We start from the raw sequence: 20,006 nt of genomic DNA on the forward strand, positions 1-20,006 counted from the left end.
GCGCATCAAGATGCGTGCTCTGTTGAAGGAACAACGTGTTTGGGCTCCTATTGCTCCTGCATCTGTGAAGAAACCAGTGGCTTCTGATTCAAAAGAAATGGCATCTGCTTCAAAGACTGAAGAACTCACGGAACAAGAAGAAAAGGCTCACTCACTAATCCTGCTTTCTTTGTCTGATGAAGTTTTATATGAAGTTGCTAATGAAGAAATACAAGTGGCTTATGGCTCAAGTTGGAAAAACTATATATGACCAAGTCAATCTGCAACAAGCTCTTCTTGAAAAGGCATCTATTTGGTTTACACATGAAAGAAGGTACATCTCTTAAGGATCATCTTGATGAATTGAATTCTATTTTGATGGAATTGAGAGATATAGATGTTAAGATAGAGGATGAAGATGCTGCCATGATTCTGTTAGCCTTTCTACCACCATCATATGAAAGCTTTATCAATTCTCTTAGTGTTGGTAAGGAATGTGTCACCATGGAGGAGGTGAGATCCATCTTATACTCAAGGGAACTTCAATCTAAAGCACCTAGAAATTCTGAAGAATCAAATAGATATGGTCTTGTGGTCTCTAACTCTAACAAGAACATCAAGAAAAAGGTGTTTAAAGGAAAGAAGAAAGGTATGATGAAGAAGAACCTAATCTTTATAGGTATTATGGATGGAAAGGGGTTCAAATGCAACACTGAAAATGGGGTCATGAAAATTCAGAAAGGCTCTACAATGGTGATGAAGGGTATAAAGAAGGGTAATCTCTATATACTTCAAGGTACAACATGTATTGAGGATGGTCTAGTAGCAATTGCATCAAAATCCAATAAAAGCATACCTGACTTAACTCAATTATGGCACATGAGGCTTGGTCATATGAGTGAGAAAGGTATGATGATACTTCAAAAACAACAACTATTGGGAAATCAGAAACTAGATGAACTTAAATTCTATGAGCATTGTGTTTTTGGCAAGCAACATAGGATTAAATTTCCTAAAGCATTCACACCACCAAATGAACTCTTGATTACATTCATGCTGACTGTTGGGGGCCTGCAAGAGTACCTTCACTAGGTGGTGGATGTTGGATCAAGTGGCCTCAAAATAATTAAGAGGGGGGGTTGAATTAATTATTCCTAAACCTTTACTAATTAAAAATGTACTCTTCTAAGGCTTTTACTATGTTGTTAAGTAAATAAAGAGTAGAAGAGAAACTTAACCAAAAGTAAAAGCGGAAATTAAAATGCACAGCGGGAATTAAAAGAGTAGGGAAGAAGGAGACAAACACATAAGAGTTTTTATATTGGTTCGGCAACAACCCGTGCCTACATCCAGTCCCCAAGCGACCTGTGGTCCTTGAGATTTCTTTTCCAACCTTGTAAAAATCCTTTTACAAGCAAAGATCCATAAGGGATGTACCCTCCCTTGTTCTCTTTGAACAACCTAGTGGAAGTACCCTCCACTAGAACTGATCCACAAGAGATGTACCCTCTCTTGTTCTCAGTCAACAACCCAAGTAGATGTACCCTCTACTTGTATCACAAAGGATGTACCCTCCAATGTGTTAAGACAAAGTTCTCAGGCGATTAAACCTTTGAAACTTTGTGAATGAGGATACAAAAGAATTCTCAGGCGGTTAGTACTTTGAAATCTTTTGTATATGGGAAAAGGAAGAATCAAAAGAATTCTCAGACTGTGTCGTTTTGAATTCTTTGACAAGGGAGAAAGGAGACACAAAAGAATTCAGGCGGTTAGTCCTTCGTTCTTTTGGAAAAGGGAGAAGAGAGACACAAAAAGAATTCAGGCGGTTAGTCCTTGGCGAATTATTTTTGGCAAAGGGAGAAGAGAATGAAAAAGATGAATAGCACAAGTTTTCAAGGTTTGGAAAACTAGAAAACTTTGGAAAGCTTTTGGCAAAAGGAAGAAGAAGAAGAAGTTTAAAGAGACTCAGAAATCAATATGAAAGAATTGCTTGTGTAAAGAATGAATTGGAAAAGATTGATAGATAGATTGATTGATAGATTGATATGAAATGCAAAACAAACTCTTGCTTTTATAGACTCTTCATGTATGGTCAAGAGAACCATTAGAAGAGTTATGACTTTTAGAAAAACTTAAAACCAATTTGAAAAAGTCAAAAACTATTTGAAGAGTTACATCTTTTGATTTGTTCAGAAACTATCACTGGTAATCAATTACCAAATCAGTGTAATCGATTACACAAAGCTTTTTTGTGAAAGAATGTGACTCTTCACATTTGAATTTGAATTTCAACGTTCAAGCACACTGGTAATCGATTACCAAAACATTGTAATCGATTACAACATTTTGAAATCAATTGGAACGTTGTAAATTTAGTTGAAAGATTTTTGAAAACCATTTTGCTACTGGTAATCGATTACAATAATCTGGTAATCGATTACCAGAGAGTAAAAACTCTTTGGTAAACAGGTTTTGAGAAAAATCCATGTGCTACTCAGTTTTTGAAAAAAACGTTTTCATACTTATCTTGATTAATTATTCTCTTGATTCTTGAATCTTGAGTCTTGAATCTTGATCTTGATTCTTGGAAGCTTGAACCTTGAATCTTGATTCTTGATTCTTGAAATCAAATATCCTCTTGAACCTTGAAATGTTCTTGATTCAATCTTGAACATCTTGAACTCATTCTTTGATTCTTTGAGATCATCATCTTTGTTATCATGAAGTGTTCTTGACTTTTGAGCTTTTTGTCATCACCTTTGTTATCATCAAAACTTCTTTGAATCAATCTTGATTCATCATGAAGCTTGCATCTACAGTGGAAGGTATTTTCTGTCCATAATTGATTACTACTCAAGGATGACATGGATCTACATCATGAGTCAGAAGAGTCAAGCTTTCAAATGCTTCAAAGAATGGAAGGCATTAATTGAAAAACAAACTGAAAGGAAAGTTAAAAGACTCAGAGCTGATAATGGCTTGGAGTTTTGCTCAACAGAGTTTAACAAATTCTGCAAAGATGAAGGGATTGCTAGACAACTTATTGTTAGGAACACTCCTCAGCAAAATGGAGTTGTTGAATGAATGAACAGAACACTTTTGGAAAGAACAAGATACCTATTGTCTAATGCTGGTCTCAATAGAAGTTTTTGGGGAGAAGCTATCAATAAAACTTGTTTTATGATCAATAGAACACCCTCTACTACTATAGGACTTAAAACTCCTATTGAAATCTGGAATGGCAAAACAACATACTACTCAAATCTAAGAGTATTTGGCTGCAATGCCTATTATCATGTCAATGAAGGAAAGCCGGTACCTAGATCAAGAAAGGGTCTGCTCATGGGTTATGGTGATGGGGTGAAAGGTTACAGGATCTGGTCACCCTCTGAAAGGAAAGTTCTACTCAGCAGAGATGTAATTTTTGATGAATCACATCTGCTCCATCCAAAAATTAAGGTTCCAATTGTTGGAACATAGAGTTGTCACTCTCCTCAAGAAAAGGATGTAGAATCTACAACCAAAGACTCGAAAAAAGGGGGTTATATAGATGCATCTCCTATTCTTCAAGAAGGTGAGCAATCAAAAAATTCCAATGCAAATGAGGCTCATCAGAATGTTGAACCTGAGCCTACACAGTTCAATCCTGGAATTAGTCAGAGATCTAAGAGGGTCATTAAGCCTCCTGAGAGATATGGTTTTGAAGACATGGCTGCCTATGCATTACATGCAGCTAAAGAAATAGATTCAAATGAACCTACCACCTACATAGAAGCTATCAATCATCCTGAAGCTGAAAATTGGTTGTTAGCTATGAAAGAGGAAATGGAATCTCTATATAAGAATCAAACCTGGAAACTTTTTGAACTACCTAAAGGAAGAAATGTGGTAGGTTGCAAGTGGATATTCAAGAGGAAACCTGGTCTTTCAGAAAAGGAAGGGATAAGATACAAGGCTAGGTTAGTTGCCAAGGGATTCAGCCAAAAAGAAGGAGTAGATTTCAACAAAATCTTTTCACCTATGGCCAGACATACATCCATCAGGGTTTTGCTTGCTATAGTGGCAAACCAAGATTTGGAACTTGAACAACTTGATGTCAAGACTGCTTTTCTCCATGGAAGATTGGAAGAAAATATTTTAATGAAACAGCCTTAAGGTTTTGAATTTCAAGGAAAAGAAAGGTATGTTTGTCAACTACAGAGGTCCTTGTATGGATTGAAACAATCTCCAAGGCAATGGTACATGAGGTTTGACAGCTTTATCACCAGCCAAGGATTCAAGAGAAGTTTCTATGACTGTTGTGTTTATCACAACAAGGTGGAGGATGGATCAATGATCTATCTTCTACTCTATGTAGATGACATGCTTATTGTAGCAAAAAGCATGTGTGATATACAAAATCTGAAGATCCTCTTGAGTGGTGAATTTGATATGAAAGATCTAGCGGCTGCAAAGAAAATCTTAGGAATGGAGATCTATAGGGACAGAACTCAGAAAAGGCTATTTTTGTCTCAAAAGGACTACATTCAGAAGATACTTGTGAGGTTTGGAATGGCTGATTCTAAACCTATTAGCACTCCCTTTTCAGAAAAAGAGAAGTTGTCTGCTATGATAAAGGTTCAAGCTCAGGCTGATTAGGACTATATGCCAAAGGTTCCATACTCAAGTGTTGTTAGCAGTCTCATGTATGCCATGGTCTGCACCAGACCTGACCTTGCTTATACTGTTAGCATGGTTAGTAGGTTCTTAAACCAACCTCAGAAGGAACATTGGAAGGCTGTGAAGAGAATTTTCATATATCTTTAAGGGACTGCATATGTAGGATTGATCTATGGATCTAACTCAGATTGTTGTCTCATTGGCTATTCTGATGCTGATTTTGCTGCTGATCTTGTCAAGAGAAGGTCCCTAACAGGGTAGCTTACACCCTTGGTGGCTGCTTGGTGAGTTGGAAGGCAACACTTCAACCTTCTGTTGCCCTCTCAACTGCTGAGGTTGAATACATGGCTCTTATTGAAGCTGCAAAGGAAGGAATTTGGCTAAGAGGTCTGATAAATGGTCTTGGAATTAATCAAGAATGTGCTGACATCTACTATGATAGCCTTAGTGCTATATGCTTGGCCAAGGATAGGTTCATCATGATAGAACCAAGCATATAGATGTTAGATATCACTTCATTCCGTCAGAAAAAAGAATTAAGGTTCATAAGATCAGCACTTTGCACAATCCTGCTGATATGTTCACAAAGCCAGTTCCAAAGGGCAAGTTTGATCACTGTTTAAGTTTGCTCAATGTTGATTGTTGGGGGTTAAGTTCATGTATGCTTAGAGGGTGCAGTTGGTGTTTTATATGAATGTTAGTTCAAGGTGGTGAATTGTTGGGTTGTGACCAAAATCCATATGGCAGTTAATTTTGTTATTGTTTTTCTGTTCTGATATATATATATATATATATATATATATATATATATATATATATATGTATGTATGTATATATAGGATAGCTTGCTCTGTATTGAGAATATAGCTTCCACTTGTATATTGCATCAATAATAAAAATCTTTCTATTTCCCTCCCGTGGATGTAGCCTTGATCAAGGGTGAACCACGTAAAACTATGTGTTGTTCCTCATCTTTCTCTCTTTTCACCTTGCTGCAAAACTCTGTGTATGACATAGTTTTCCGCTGCATCTGTTGCTGCTGTTCTTGCTTGTTCTTCTTCACTTCCATAACATTTTTTATATTTGAAAAAAGTAAAAGCCAATGTAGAGCATAATTGGCTACAACATAATTGTTCTATCCAATATCCTTTTTGCAGTAGTGTTTGCATAAAGTTATATTTTCAGTAGTGTCTCTCTTAGAAAATCAAGTTGAACCAATGATTCCCAGAGGGGGTAATTTTTCATTTTCATATTGACAAAAGTTATAGTTTATAAAAATAAATAAAGAATATTTATTAATAGGGTCTAGAGCAAAACATTTATAGCCTAACTGTGTATGGACACAATTTGTTACATGCATGCTTCAGGGAGCACCAGTTTATTAATGCACAAGTCATTCAGCTTTTGTAACATCTATGATTTTTGCTTCCATGACTATAGGAGTTAAGCTGTCAGCTAGAATACTTGAGGTTGAAAGCACATTATGAAGCTCTTCAGCATTCTCAAAGGCTAACCCGATTCTCTTCTTCTTTGTTCAACAGGGAGAGGTACAATATTTTATTGGAGTTCATCTTGATGGTAGTCATTCAGAAGGTATTACTTTTGTAGTTGAAATTATGTCATAGTTTTCAATATTTCTTGGTATTGATGTTAACTAGTTAAAGATTCAGAAAGTACTAGTACAATAAACATGGACATGGTTGTTAAGTTAGCCACACAATTCTTCAAACTTTTATCTTGTCATAAAACAAACAATGGCCAAATTATCTTTCCCTGTCATTACAGCTTTGGTCACACTGCTAAAAGCTGAATTAGTTATTTTTAAGTATTATCAAGGTCTAAAGACCAAATCATAAATGTCCCTTTCTTTACTAGTCTCAATGCACATAGCTGCAACTAAAAATGGCTGCTTGTAAAGCATAATCCTAAACTTGAATTGAATTGGAACACGACTGAGTATAGGTATAGATTATTCCGTAAAAGGGGTAAAGATGGGTAGCATACTAACATTTCAAATGTCAATTAGAAATGCAAATGGGTTGACTCAACTTAACTACCAACAGACGTACCAACACGCGTTCTAAGACCTGTAGGTATTGTAAGAGGCATATGATTTATCAAGAATCAAGAACCATAAAAATGTATTAAGAAGAAAATGTTCCTAGTTGAGTGGACCTCTTATTGTTTTACTTCACTATTAGATGAAATTCTTTTACTATGCCATGAATTTTTTTTTCCTCTCTAGCTGATTTTCTCCTTAATTAACCAGCTTGTATATGCTTACAAATGATTGGCCTCAACAAGCCAACCTCTGGTACCGCATTTGTTCAAGGTCTTGACATAAGAACTCATATGGATGGAATATATACTAGCATAGGTGTATGGCCACAACATGAGTAATCCGGAATTTCCTCCAATTTATATGGTTTTTTTTATGTAATATTAAGTTAAATTCATAACGATTGAGAAATTTTATATATATTTTTTCTTATATTATTTTAGCTTGTTGTGGGAATCCCTAACAAGAAGAGAGCACCTACTCTTTTACGGCAGACTTAAAAATCTTAAAGGTTCAGCCTTAACACAAGAATTCTATTTGAGATTATGACTAGGAAAATGTTGCATCATAGTGGGAGAAAAGAGAAAAATATATCAGTGGCCACTCTTGTATCTATTTCTGAATTTTTTACTGTTCAGTGACAAAAGCATTAGACAGTTAAAACTTAGAAGTTTGACCATTCTTTAGTAATATATAAGAGGACACAAGTGTGTGAAATACCATGAGGAGGATATGAGTTTGTCAATATTAAAGGAAATTAAACATCCTATCCAAGTTATCAAACTAAATTATCCTCTTTCCCCTCTTAATTGTTTATGACATATTTTTCTTTTAAGAGGGTAGGTATATATCTTTAATTCACATGGCTGCTGCGTAGATACAAATTGAACCAATATCTCTCGACATTTATTTAGCTGACAAGACACAGGCAGTAGAAGAATCTTTGAAAAGGATGTAGAGAATTTGGGGAGGCAACTCTCACCAAATGCTAACAAGATTTACCATATCTCAAGCACCCAAAAGAAGTGTAGCATTACTAGCTTAGGTGCACATTTTATCCTTTTTTTGTTTGTAACTTGGATACACAATGTTCATTCCTTCCTGGTAAGAGGAGCCATGAGGATATGCATCTGTTCACTATAATACTAAACCAAGAAATTAGAAGATTATCAACCCAGGTAATTATGCAGATTACAACATATATGACTAATACTTACTGGTAGAGAGTCTGAAATAAACTTGTAACTTTGTTAACTAAAAATAAGAAATGTTGTAAAGAGTGAAACTTTTACATATCACACAATTTCATTGACTGCACTGTTCTAATCATTTATTTAAATAAGTAATTATGTAAATTGTGTACCCAAAATTTTATATCTTTATCTCTTGTATGACATTACATGTTATAAGAGTGAAATGGCCACTTCATTCATCGTGTTTTGTTATTATATATATATATATATATATATATATATATATATATATATATATATATATTATAAAATAGTTGGAAAGTTCTGAAGGCTAATCATGTGACATTTGTAGTTCTTGTCTGAAATATTTTAGAGCTCCACCTCAATATATTTTAATTTTTTTTAAAAAAAAAACATTCTAAGACAATTTTTTGAAAAACCGTCTTAGAATTGGAAAAATCATTTTAAAATCCTCAATTTTTTCTAATTTCTTTTTAAAAAACCATTCTAAGATGGTTGTTAACTAAGAACCATCTTAGAAGAGTACATTTCTAAGATCATTCAAATATTGTACATGCAACTATCAATGCATCCTATCTTTAGGATTATTGTCAGGTGTTAACATTGACAAAAAATATGCATTTGCAAAGGAGCTTAGCCACCACAACTGCTACTAAACTAAATCAGTTTTCACAATGGATATTGGATATTGGATATTGGTGATGGAAAAATATTTAAACCTAATGATGGGTATGCTGAAATTGAAATACCACCAGAATTCTTGATCTCTAAATTTGATGATCGTATCACTACCATAATAGAGAGCACATATCCAAATCTGTTTCAACATTACAACAATGAATGTTTCTAGCAATGCCGAGCAGTTTTGGCTTCCACAATTGAGACAGTGGATCAAATTAATCAATATGTTTTGACATTAATGTCAGGTTTTTCATTTAATTTTAAAACATAAATTTATTCTATTACTTTAGAGTGAGAAACATTTAACTTCGAATATTACATGGCTTCATAAAGTTTTTCTCTATTATTGTAGGAGAAGAAAAAGAATATTTAAGCTCGGACTCATTTGATAGAACAAAGAATAGAGACAACTAGAATTTTGAAGCACTGACACCTGAATTCATGCATTCTTTAAGAACTTCTGGACTTCCAAATCATAGTGTCAAGCTTAAAGTTGGTACCCCAATCATGCTCTTAAAGAATCTAGACCAAGTTGAAGGTTTGTGTAATGGTACCAGATTAGTAGTAACTAGATTAGGGAAGCATGTGCATGAGGCAAGAGTTATCACTATTAGAAAATACACTTTCAACATCGGTTGTAAAACCGATGTTGAAAGCATCGATGTTGAATGTATTGTTGTTAACATAGGTTAAAATCGATGTTAACATAAAAATGATAACATCGGTTTTATAAATAACTGATGTTATAAACAAAGAAGTACAACAAAAATAAGTGTATGCGTGAGGAAGGTTGACATCGGTTTTCTGTAAAAATCGATGTTAATATGTGACATTAACATCGGTTTTTAGAGGAAATCGATGTCAACGTTCATCATTCATGCACTATTTTGCTGTAGTAATTTATGTATAACATCGATTATTTATAAATAACCGATGTTAATGGACATAAGTTAACATCGGTTATGTATAAATAACTAATGTTAAACTATATGCAGTAACATTCGTTATTTATAAATAACCGATGTTAACCTGTGTCCATTAACATCGGTTATTTATAAATAACTGATGTTAAGGTGAATGTTGACATCGGTTTTTGTTAATAACTGATGTTGTTTTCTTTAGTAACATCGGTTTTTGCTAATAACCGATGTTGTTTTCAAGTTTTTTTTTTATATAAACTTTTTGTTTTTACAATAAACCCAAAATTGTACCTGTAAAATGCAATTTCAGACTCAATTCACAGCAAGTAAACATTTTATTCTACTTTCAAGCAGTTTTAATCACACAATAATAATTGATTTATCATAAACAACCATCAACAAATGAATTCAATGTTCAAATTACATAGGAAATGCCAAAAATGTTAAACCAAAGTAAACTAAGTTAAACTTAATGTCCCTATACCTTAAGTTTGATCTCTAACTCGGAGATAATACTGTGCCCACTAGATCCGCAACACCTTTAATCTCTTTGGCTCCAATGGTCTAGGATCGTTAAAATACTGCATGATGAAATAAATGATAATAAGTTAATAATGTAATACAAATTATTAAAAAATCGGATTTGTTTGAAATAAACGTACCGTTTCCCAGTTATTCCTAAAAGTTCCTAAAATGATGGTGGACATCCAGTGCATGACATAGTAGCCGCACTCAGTACTTCCTTTTTGTCTATTACACTAAATACATAATGAAATTTGGATATTAATTAAACAATTAGTGTACAGACACATAAGAAATATATATAAGTGGAAGTTTTATGTAAATGACGTACCTTGACGACAATCCACCTAGTAGGAGCCTTTGATTTAGGTTATGGAGCATCATCAAGACCTTTTAAAGCACTGTTCCAGATGAGTTACAATTAAAAACTGGTGTTGTTGAGGTATTTCAATGCAAATATATTGAAAAGAACACTAACCTGTTAATAATCTCCTTAAGGTAGTTGTCTGGCCTGTTATGCAATGAACAAAACTAGACAACTAGGTGTTCCTTGGGCAGGATGACCACCATCTGCTAGTGTCCGCTACAGTGGAGACGAATATGGGTTAGTATATTAGTAAACATTAATTAAATTCAATTATTTTGTATGACTTACCCATTTAGGTAGGCTCCAAGATAGACATCGCGTTTTGAACTCTGCATTCAAGTCTTTATGTAACTTTCAGACTCAAATTGCGATTGTCCAGACCTCTAAATGGACTGTGGCTCGAGGAATCCATAGATATCAGAATTCCCCGCTCTCATACTTGTATCAGTGAGATGTTTGTTTATGTTAAGTCAAAGTTAAATATTTATGAATTGAAAGCAATAACTTGGGTAATTAAAAGTAATATAAAATGACTTACAGAATCCACAACTGTAACACTGATATGCTGAGACATTGACCACCGTGTGCGATTTCGGAGAGGTCTTCGTGCTTTATGTAGAGCGGGAAATCTGGATTAAAGACCCCAAACACGGTGGCATCCCATGTAACCTGGTAAGGCCTCAAGAAAAGCTCTGGGATGGTCAATGTCATCAGATAAAGCGGATCATCGACCTCCGGATCGGGCTTTGGAGGTGGTTTTGCCGGAGACACAGCTACCTGTTCATGAAACAAAGTTAAATGGCCTAATTCGAGGCACGCTGAATGAATTAATTTAAAAGGAAGAAACATATAGTAAGAGTAAAGTACCTGCTGTGATAAAGACTTGACCAGATGTGTCGGCCAAGCAAGAAAGGTGTGAAGTGTTTGCCTCACTAAGGAAACCTCATTAGTGGGTACAGGAACTGGAGCATTTGCATCTGTAACCTCCTCCACACTCACCTTTACTTGGCCAGGCAACAAAGGAGTGTTATGAACAACAGTGGATCCCTCATAAACTCTCCCCAAGGCAACCAGGCGGGCAGGATCTGCTTCTATGTACAAGTCACACCTATCAGAGTCACCCGTCTCAGGATCGTTTCCTGAGGGATCAACACAACTCCCTTTTGTGCTTACTCGAGGACTGGAGGGACCAACCAGAGGCTCTGGAGGCAGTGCAAGTCCCTGAGATTGCATCTGAGACTGAATCTGAGACTGCATCTGGCTGAAGGATGCCATGAGTTGTCGCGTCAGTTTTTATGTGTTGGACTCCTCTAGCTGATCCCTGATTTGTTGGGTCAGCTGCTGCAATTCTTCGGGAGGTAGGGAGGAAGAGCTGTGGGACGTCCGTGGAGCTGATCCAAAGTATTGTTTGATGGTGACATCGGCTCCAGCAGCACGGACACGTCCAGGGTGCTCTGGATGTCCAATAGCAGCGGTGAGAACATCTTGACGTCCATGGGGGACGAAGGATCCCTGTGTTGCTTACTCCTCAAAGGAATCCTGCACAGAAAACACATAGTGGTACATGGCATTCACAAAATATTGAAATATAATTGTAATGGTTAGTTGAAAATGACTTATGATCTTCTCAGCGATTTCCTTTGCGGCCTCAGTCGTCATCTCCCCTGTTTTCTTTGTGCGGGCCATCTTCCACTTCACGTGGTGTCTGACCGGGGATGGAGGGTCGATGACGCCATCAATGCTTCCCGACTGTGCAGCTTCCTCCAACTTCTTCTTCATCTTCTCAGTCAGGAGCTTCTGCTCCAAATAGTCATAACCCCCACGAGACAAAACATGGGGGGTAGTATTCTGCTTCTGGATGGCCTGTGCCTTCTTGCGCACATCCTGCAAAAATTAAACAATAATCTTTCAAATTGGTAGAATGAAGTATAACAACATCATGTTTTTTGAAAAAAAAAACTTAAATGGCAAGGAACATACCTCCTAAGAAGGGTCTCTGCGAGTCTGGAAAAACTGGGCCCATTTTTCCTTGTTGATGCCGTATTTCTCACAGACAGTGTCCTCCACACCGTCCTGATCGGCTGCAAGGGCCCATTTCCTCGTGAGTTCTGATTCAAACTGCCTCCATCTCTCCCCCACGGTCTGAAGTAACTTCCTATTCGTCCTACTATCAGAAGCCTCTGGGATATCAAATTCCGCCTGACAACATCAAATAGGGTTTATTTGTTACAATAATGTATTTTTTGGCTATTAATTAAACAAAATCAAATAAGAAAAGAAAAATACCTGAATATCCTCCCAAATCAGGTCCTTCTGAGCAGTAAGGACCTCCTTCCAATTCTCGTAACTGACATCCACCTTATCACGCGCCACAATCCCCAAATATGTTCTTAATTTCTTCCTGTGAGGACTGTCGGCCTTGCCAGTAGCAGGATCAACATGGACCACTGGTCTCTTAGCACCAGGTGGTCTAGTAGACAACGATTGTAGACATGAGGCTTTGCGTGTCCGCTTAACGGCAGACGGCGAAGCCGATGTGTCCGAAGGAGCAGGAGGAGGAGGAGAAGGAGGAGAAGGAAGAGAAGGAGGAGGAGGAGGAGGGGAGGCAGGTGGAGAAGCCATGATCCTTTATACAATAACATACAACAACATACAAAATGTAAATTTTGATTACAGATAATTATCAACATCAAGAGTTCTTTATGTAAGTAATCTGGAATAGTGGGGTTCGGGGGTGGTCATGATTTATTATTGTAGGTGTGTGTGTGTGTGTCTCTTTGTCTCTCTGTGTCTGTGTGTGTGTGTGTGTGTGTGTGTGTGTGTGTGTGTGTGTGCTTTCAAAAAAGGATTAATCAAAAGAGGATAAGTCATAAGTGATTTACTTGTGGTTTTTAATTATGATTCAAAACATGATAAGATGTAATAGTAGTGAAAATGTCTGATAAATGAAAAGTTTGATAAATTCAAGTTGATGATGTGTTGTCATACTTGTGCTTTAAATTTGTTTCAAGACATGAAACAAAATTACTGTGTAGCACAAATAAAAATAATCATAGACAGGTGAAGATTACATAGTGTGCACTGAAAGCTACATTTCCATGGGATTTAAAGGATGTCAAAGTGAGATCAATGCAAGCAAACTTTTCTTAGATTTTTGTAATTGTAGACAAATCATTCAGAATAGTACTTCAAACTCTCGGGGAAGGAATGACATGAAGACGTTGAATGATGAAGGAATGGCATGAAGACCTTGAAAAATACACATCTAGATGGCATCCAAAGGACTTGAAACAGCTCATGTTTGTCGCCAGTTTCATCATCCACCACCCTTACCTTCTCTGGCTTCTCACGTTTATTGTTGTTAAACCCATATTTATGCTCTGCTCCTTTCATGTCTTGTTTTATCACAACTTTAGCCAAATCTCCCATCTTCAGAACAGTTGAATCTCCTATCTTATTCTCCAATGACACACTTTGATGGCATGTATGTCTTTTCTTCATATGTTCTAGTGCTTCAGCTTCAGAATGCATAGACCAATCTGAACTTTCCAGTGATCACCAAAGGCTTCTGCATCAGCATTGACACTTTCTACCCTCTTTGGTTTATGCTTCTGTGCTGCATTCTGTGCTTCCTCCTTATAAATCTAAGATTTATTAGAGGTTGCACTACAACAATCAACACCAATCTGTGGCTCTTCCTCCTCTACCAGCTCAATATCTTTCCTTTCACCTTTGCTTTTGTAAACTACACTGTAATTTACAAAACAAAAGTTGAAAGGAAAGATATTGAGCTGGTTGACGAGGAAGAACCATGGATTGGTGCTGATTGTTTGAGTGTAACCTCTAATAAATTTGAGATTTATAACGAGGAAGCACGGAATGCAGCACAGAAGCATAAACCAAAGAGGGTGAAGAGTGTCAATGCTGATGTAGAAACCTTTGGTGATCACTGGAAAGTTCAGATTGGTCTATGCATTATGAAGCTGAAGCACTAGAACAAGAAAAGACATATAGGCCATCAAAGTGTGTCATTGGAGAATAAGACAGGCGATTCAAATGTGCTGAAGATAGGAGATTCGGCTAAAGTTGTGATAAAACAAGACATGAAGGGAGGAGAGCATAAATATGGGTTTAACAACAATAAACGTGAGAAGCCAGAGAAGGTAAGGTTGGTGGATGATGAAACTGGTGACAAACATGAGCTGTATGAAGTCCTAAGGATGCCATCTAGTACAAAAAACCAATGACTAAATTTTTCATATTTTATTATAAGACTGATGAATTATGCTTGATTTCACTCCCTCTTTAGTAAACCATCCATAAATAACAAGACAAAGTTATAAATAAATTTTGCAACAACTTAAGATATAATTTTAAACAATAAAAAAAGTGTAGTTGTCACTTACTTGGTTTCGTGACCTCTCTCTCTCTAGAAAATTACATTAGACGATGTTAATCAATTCTCCTTCATCATGATCATTACGATTGGCATGAACGTCGTCAGCTTCTTCTTCTCCGACAACGTTACGAGTGATTTGTGCGGTCAAAGGACTAGCATAGGTGTCCATGTATGAATCATCATCTTCTATATTAACACCAATTGTTTTGCCCTGGAGAACCACGCACCACCTTTCATCACAAGGGTCTTGCACATAAAATACTTGTCTAGCTTGTTCTGCCATGATGAAAGGGTCATTATGGTAACAAAGTTTCTTTAGGTCTACCAGCATAAATCCTATATCATCGGTGTGCACACCGGTGTTGCTGTCAACCCATTTACATTTGAAAACACAAACAGTAAATTTCACATAGTTAAGCTCCCAAATTTCATCAATGAACCCAAAGTAAGGGATGGAAGCTACACAGGGATTGGCATCATTCACACTTGCGAAGTGTTGAGATTCAGCCCTTAGGGTGACCCCGCTGTTCTGCATCCTTGCCATCTTGTGCTTTTGTGTAAAATGAATATTTGTTTATGTCGTATCCTTGCCAAGTTATAACATTTCTTTTAGGCCCATCTGCTAGCTTTCTTAATGTTTCTGAAGCATTCTCTTCTGCAAAGATTGTATCTTTAAACCAATCACAGAAAGTCTTGTTGTGCTTTTTCAACACCCAATTCTTTGACATTTTTGGATTATTCTGTTTGACTAAAGCTTCATGCTTAAGTATGTATGGCAAAACTTCATTATTGTTGTTCAAGACATACAAGTGAGCTTGTAACAAATGTTCTACACTTGGAGTGATCACATGCAGTCCTCTTGAACCCTTACCACCCACTCTGTCATCATGCTGAGACTCAGGAAGGCCAACAGGTTTAGCCTTCTCAATGTATTCTGAACAAAATTCAATGGCTTCTTCTGTAATGTACCTCTCAACAATAGATGCTTCTGGACGATAAATATTCTTTGTATACCCTATTAAGATCTTCATGTCTTGCTCAACCGGGTACATCCACCGTAGATAAACAGGACCACAACATTTGATTTCTCTGACTAGATGCACGATCAAGTGAATCATGATGTCAAAGAAAGCAGGGGGAAAATACATCTCCAAATGGCACAATATAATTGCGGCCTCATTTTCCAACTCATCAAACTTGACAGGATCAATGACTTTGCTACATATAGCATGGAAGAAAAAGCACAGGCGAGTTATGGCTAACCTGACTTTGTTTAGCAAGATGTCTCGTATAGCCATGGCTGACAATTGTTGCATGAGCACGTGACAATCGTGAGACTTTAACCCTACAAGCTTAAGCTCGAAGAGTATCCTTGTGGAACCTTCACCCAACGAAGACACTGACAAAAACTTATCTTCTCCTTTTTGGACAAAGTATGGCAAGCTGGGGGAAAGTAAATTTTCTTCCCATCAGACCTTGGATGCAACTGTGATCGTATGCCCATATCAACTAGATCTTGACGGGGATTCAAGTCATCCTTTGTCTTGCCTTGAATGTTAAGGAGCGTCCCAATGACACTGTCTCAAACATTTTTTTCCACATGCATAACATCAATACAATGTCTAACGTCAAGATCAGACCAGTACAGAAGATCAAAGAAAATGGACCTTTTCTTCCATATGCAACTTTTACTTTTATCCTTCTTTTGGGTCTTTCCAAATACATTATTCAGGTGTTGAACTCGCTGATATACCTGCTCACCAGTCAACGGTATCGACGCAATATCATGCTCTTGACTTCCATTAAAAGCTTTTTTCAGTCGTCTGTAAGGATGATTAGGTGTTAGAAAGTGGTGATGCCTACTGTAGACTGTTTTTCTCCCATGTTTTTGTTGTATGTAGCTTGTGTTTTCTTCACAGATGGGGCATGCATGATGACCCTTAACACTGTAACCACTAAGATTCCCATATGCTGAAAATTCATTAATGGTACAAAAAAGCATTGCACACATTTCAAACGTCTCCTTGCGAAACGCATCAAACACTACAACCCCCTCGTCCCACAACTTTCTCAGATCTTCAACCAACGAACTTAGATAAACATCAATTTCATTTCCTGGTTGTCTTGGGCCCGATATCATCATAGACAACATCATGTATTTTCGCTTCATGCACAACCAAGGAGGCAAATTGTAAATTACTAGCAGAACTGGCCATGAACTGTGTTGCGTGCTTAAGGTGCCATATGGATTCATTCCATCACTGGCGAGGCCAAGTCAAAGATTTCTTGGCTCTTTCCCAAAATCTGAATACAAACCATCAATCTTCTTCCACTGTGAGCAATCAGCCGGATGACGAACCAGTCCATCAGAAATTCTTCCATTTGCATGCCATGTAAGGTCTTTTGCACCGTCCTCATTAGCAAAAAGATGCTTAAACCTTGGAATGATTGGAAGATACCACAAAACCTTCGCTGGCGGGTCCTTGTTTGAGTTTTCATCATAACTGCTTTCCTCTTCATCCTTGACTTTGTACCGTGAAGTCCCACAGATAGGGCATTTGGACATTTCTTGGAATTCATGCCTATAGAGTATGCAATCATTGGGGCAAACATGAATCTTCTGGTACTCCATACCCATGGGACACAATATCTTTTTCGCCTTATAGTAAGTTTTAGGCATCATGTTGTCCTCTGGAAGCAGATTGTGCACTACCTCAAGCAGTGAGCTAAAACTTTTGTCACTCCATCCATACCTGGCCTTCACATTAACCAGACTTAACACCGCAGACAACAGGGTTAAGGAATTCTTGCACCCTGCATACAAAGGCTTCTTTGAATCACTCTGCAATCCATCATACACAGGGGCGTGTGCTTGCTGGAAAAACTCTTGTCCAAGGTCACGAATCATGTCCTCCAAGCGATCTCCCATTTCTACATCAAACAGTTCAGATTGGGACCCACTCTGCATGTCTGTGACTTCACCATGCCATATCCACGTTGTGTAATTCTTCTTAATCCCATCACAAAATAGATGGTCTTGTATGTCGTCCAATAGTTATCATCTTCCGTTCAAACAATTGATGCAAGGACAATAATATTTTCCTTCTTCATTCGGTCGACCTCTTTCTAAAGAAAATTGCAAGAACTGCTCCACGCCATCCTCATATTTTGAGCTCATGCGACTTTGATTGATCCAACTTCGATCCATCTAAGCAATTCCATGCATGAAAATCTCACTTTTTTATTTATAGGTGTGGCCCTATCCCATTTAGGAAGAATGTCTTTTATGTTAGCCTCAAACGTCATGGTTAGCATTATTTTGAACAATTTGACTAAATTTCGGCAGCATTTCACATTGGTCTCCAAGTACACGACATGACATCGGTGAAATTAATTTCTTGATAATCAAGTATGCACTCAGAGAACAAGTTGAAATGCATTGTACTGAAATTTCATCAAATTAATCAAAATAATAATAACCTTAACGAATGAATCTAACATAAAAATACCAGTCTCCCCAAACTGTCCAAACGGACAATTCAAGACTAAATACAATGACTAATGCAAACTGTCCGCAAGAATCATTGCATTCAGTCTCAAACGGGAATCTAAGGTTCACTCAGCATGAACAACAGTTGTTTATATAGAAAATTACATTGATGACATACAAGAACATACAAAAGGTAAATTTCAATTACAGACAAATATAGACATCAACAGTTCTTTATGTAAGTAATTTCAAATTCTGGGTTTGGAGGGTGCTTATGCTTTATTATTAGTTGGGTATATGTGTTTGTGTGTGTGTGTGTGTGTGTGTGTGTGTGTCTGTGTGTGTCTGTGTCTTTGTGTGTGATGAGGGCGTGTGTGTCTTTGTGTGTGATGAGGGTGTGTGTGTGTGTGTGTGTGTGTCTTTGTGTGTGATGAGGGTGTGTGTGTGTGTGTGTGTGTGTCTTTGTGTGTGATGAGGGTGTGTCTCTGTGTGTGTATCATGAGGGTCTATGTGTATCATGAGGATGCGTGTAGTTGTGATGCTAGTAAAATTTGAGGGCAAACTAGTGATCAATGTTGTTTTGTGTGATTACAGATTATGGAAATGTATCCACTATTGCTTTAAGTGTGAAGGACCCTGTTAGTGTGAAGGAGAGGAGGGAACGTTTTCTGCAGGGTTTGGGCTTAAAAGCAAGGATGAAATCCTCACTTTGTCTTGGATGACTTTAGCTATGAAGTCACTTTGTGAAAGTCACAATGACATATGGACCCTTATGACTGCCCTTGAGCTTCTTGTGAGTGATTGGGAGGACAAATGGATTGATGTGTACTTGGACATAAGTTCAAAGTTGCTAGACATTTGCAATGCATTTAGCTCTGAGCTTTCATGTCTGAACCAGGGAAACCTTCCTCTTAAGTGTGCACTGCACAATTTAGACTCTGCCTCTTCAAAGCAGTATCTTCAGGCATGTTCCCTACTTGATGATTGGAGACAGCATGTTAGTTCTAGGAACCCTAGAATTGAGAAATGTAGTTCTATGTTAGATAATCTTGTGGGCTCACTTGATCTTCCTAAGGTTAAAAATTCTGCCAAAGGAAAGGTTTTGATGCAAGCTATGTATGGAGTTAAGGTGGAGACTGTATTTATTTGCAGGGTGTTTACTGCAGCATTCTTTGGCTCGTCAAAGAAGTTATCAGACTTGAATGTGGCCGACATACATTCATGGGCTCCATATTTTAGAATGTTGTAGAATCTTGTAAATGAGGAAATTAGAGTTAGATTTTCTGGTGGTAAATTTACTATATTGAATGAGTTGGAAGCGGTTGATGCCTCTGTGAAGATATTATATCCTACTATTCAGGCTGGTGTAGATACCGTTGAGACAGAATGGCTTGTAAAGACTGTTGAGGAATTACGTGCAAGTGCCGAGAAGCTTTCACAAGGAATTGATCTTCTTGCAAAGGGAGTAGATGAGTTTTTTCAAGCCGTTATGACTAGTCGCGATACTTTGCTCAGCTCTGTGAGGTTTGATAAAACTGTAAATGATCGTTCCCCAGGCCGTAACAACAATTTATCTACCAAAAAATGGTATTGAGCTTGCAAATTGATTATTTGTTATTTACTTTCCAAATTATTCAATAAATACTACTTTCATGGCATTGCACTTTATCCTGTACTTAGCAACAACTGGTGCGTATAAATCAAACAGTTCTACAA

General features: G+C 37.1%; 1 pseudogene; it reads left to right on the plus strand.

Annotated features, from left to right (window-relative positions):
• Positions 1–4,623: 4,623 nt before the first annotated feature.
• LOC114405127 lies at positions 4,624–19,884 on the plus strand (annotated as a pseudogene).
• The last annotated feature ends 122 nt before the right edge of the window (positions 19,885–20,006 follow it).

The sequence above is a fragment of the Glycine soja genome, chromosome 3 (assembly GCF_004193775.1).
Source record: "Glycine soja cultivar W05 chromosome 3, ASM419377v2, whole genome shotgun sequence".
Lineage (NCBI taxonomy): Eukaryota > Viridiplantae > Streptophyta > Magnoliopsida > Fabales > Fabaceae > Glycine > Glycine soja.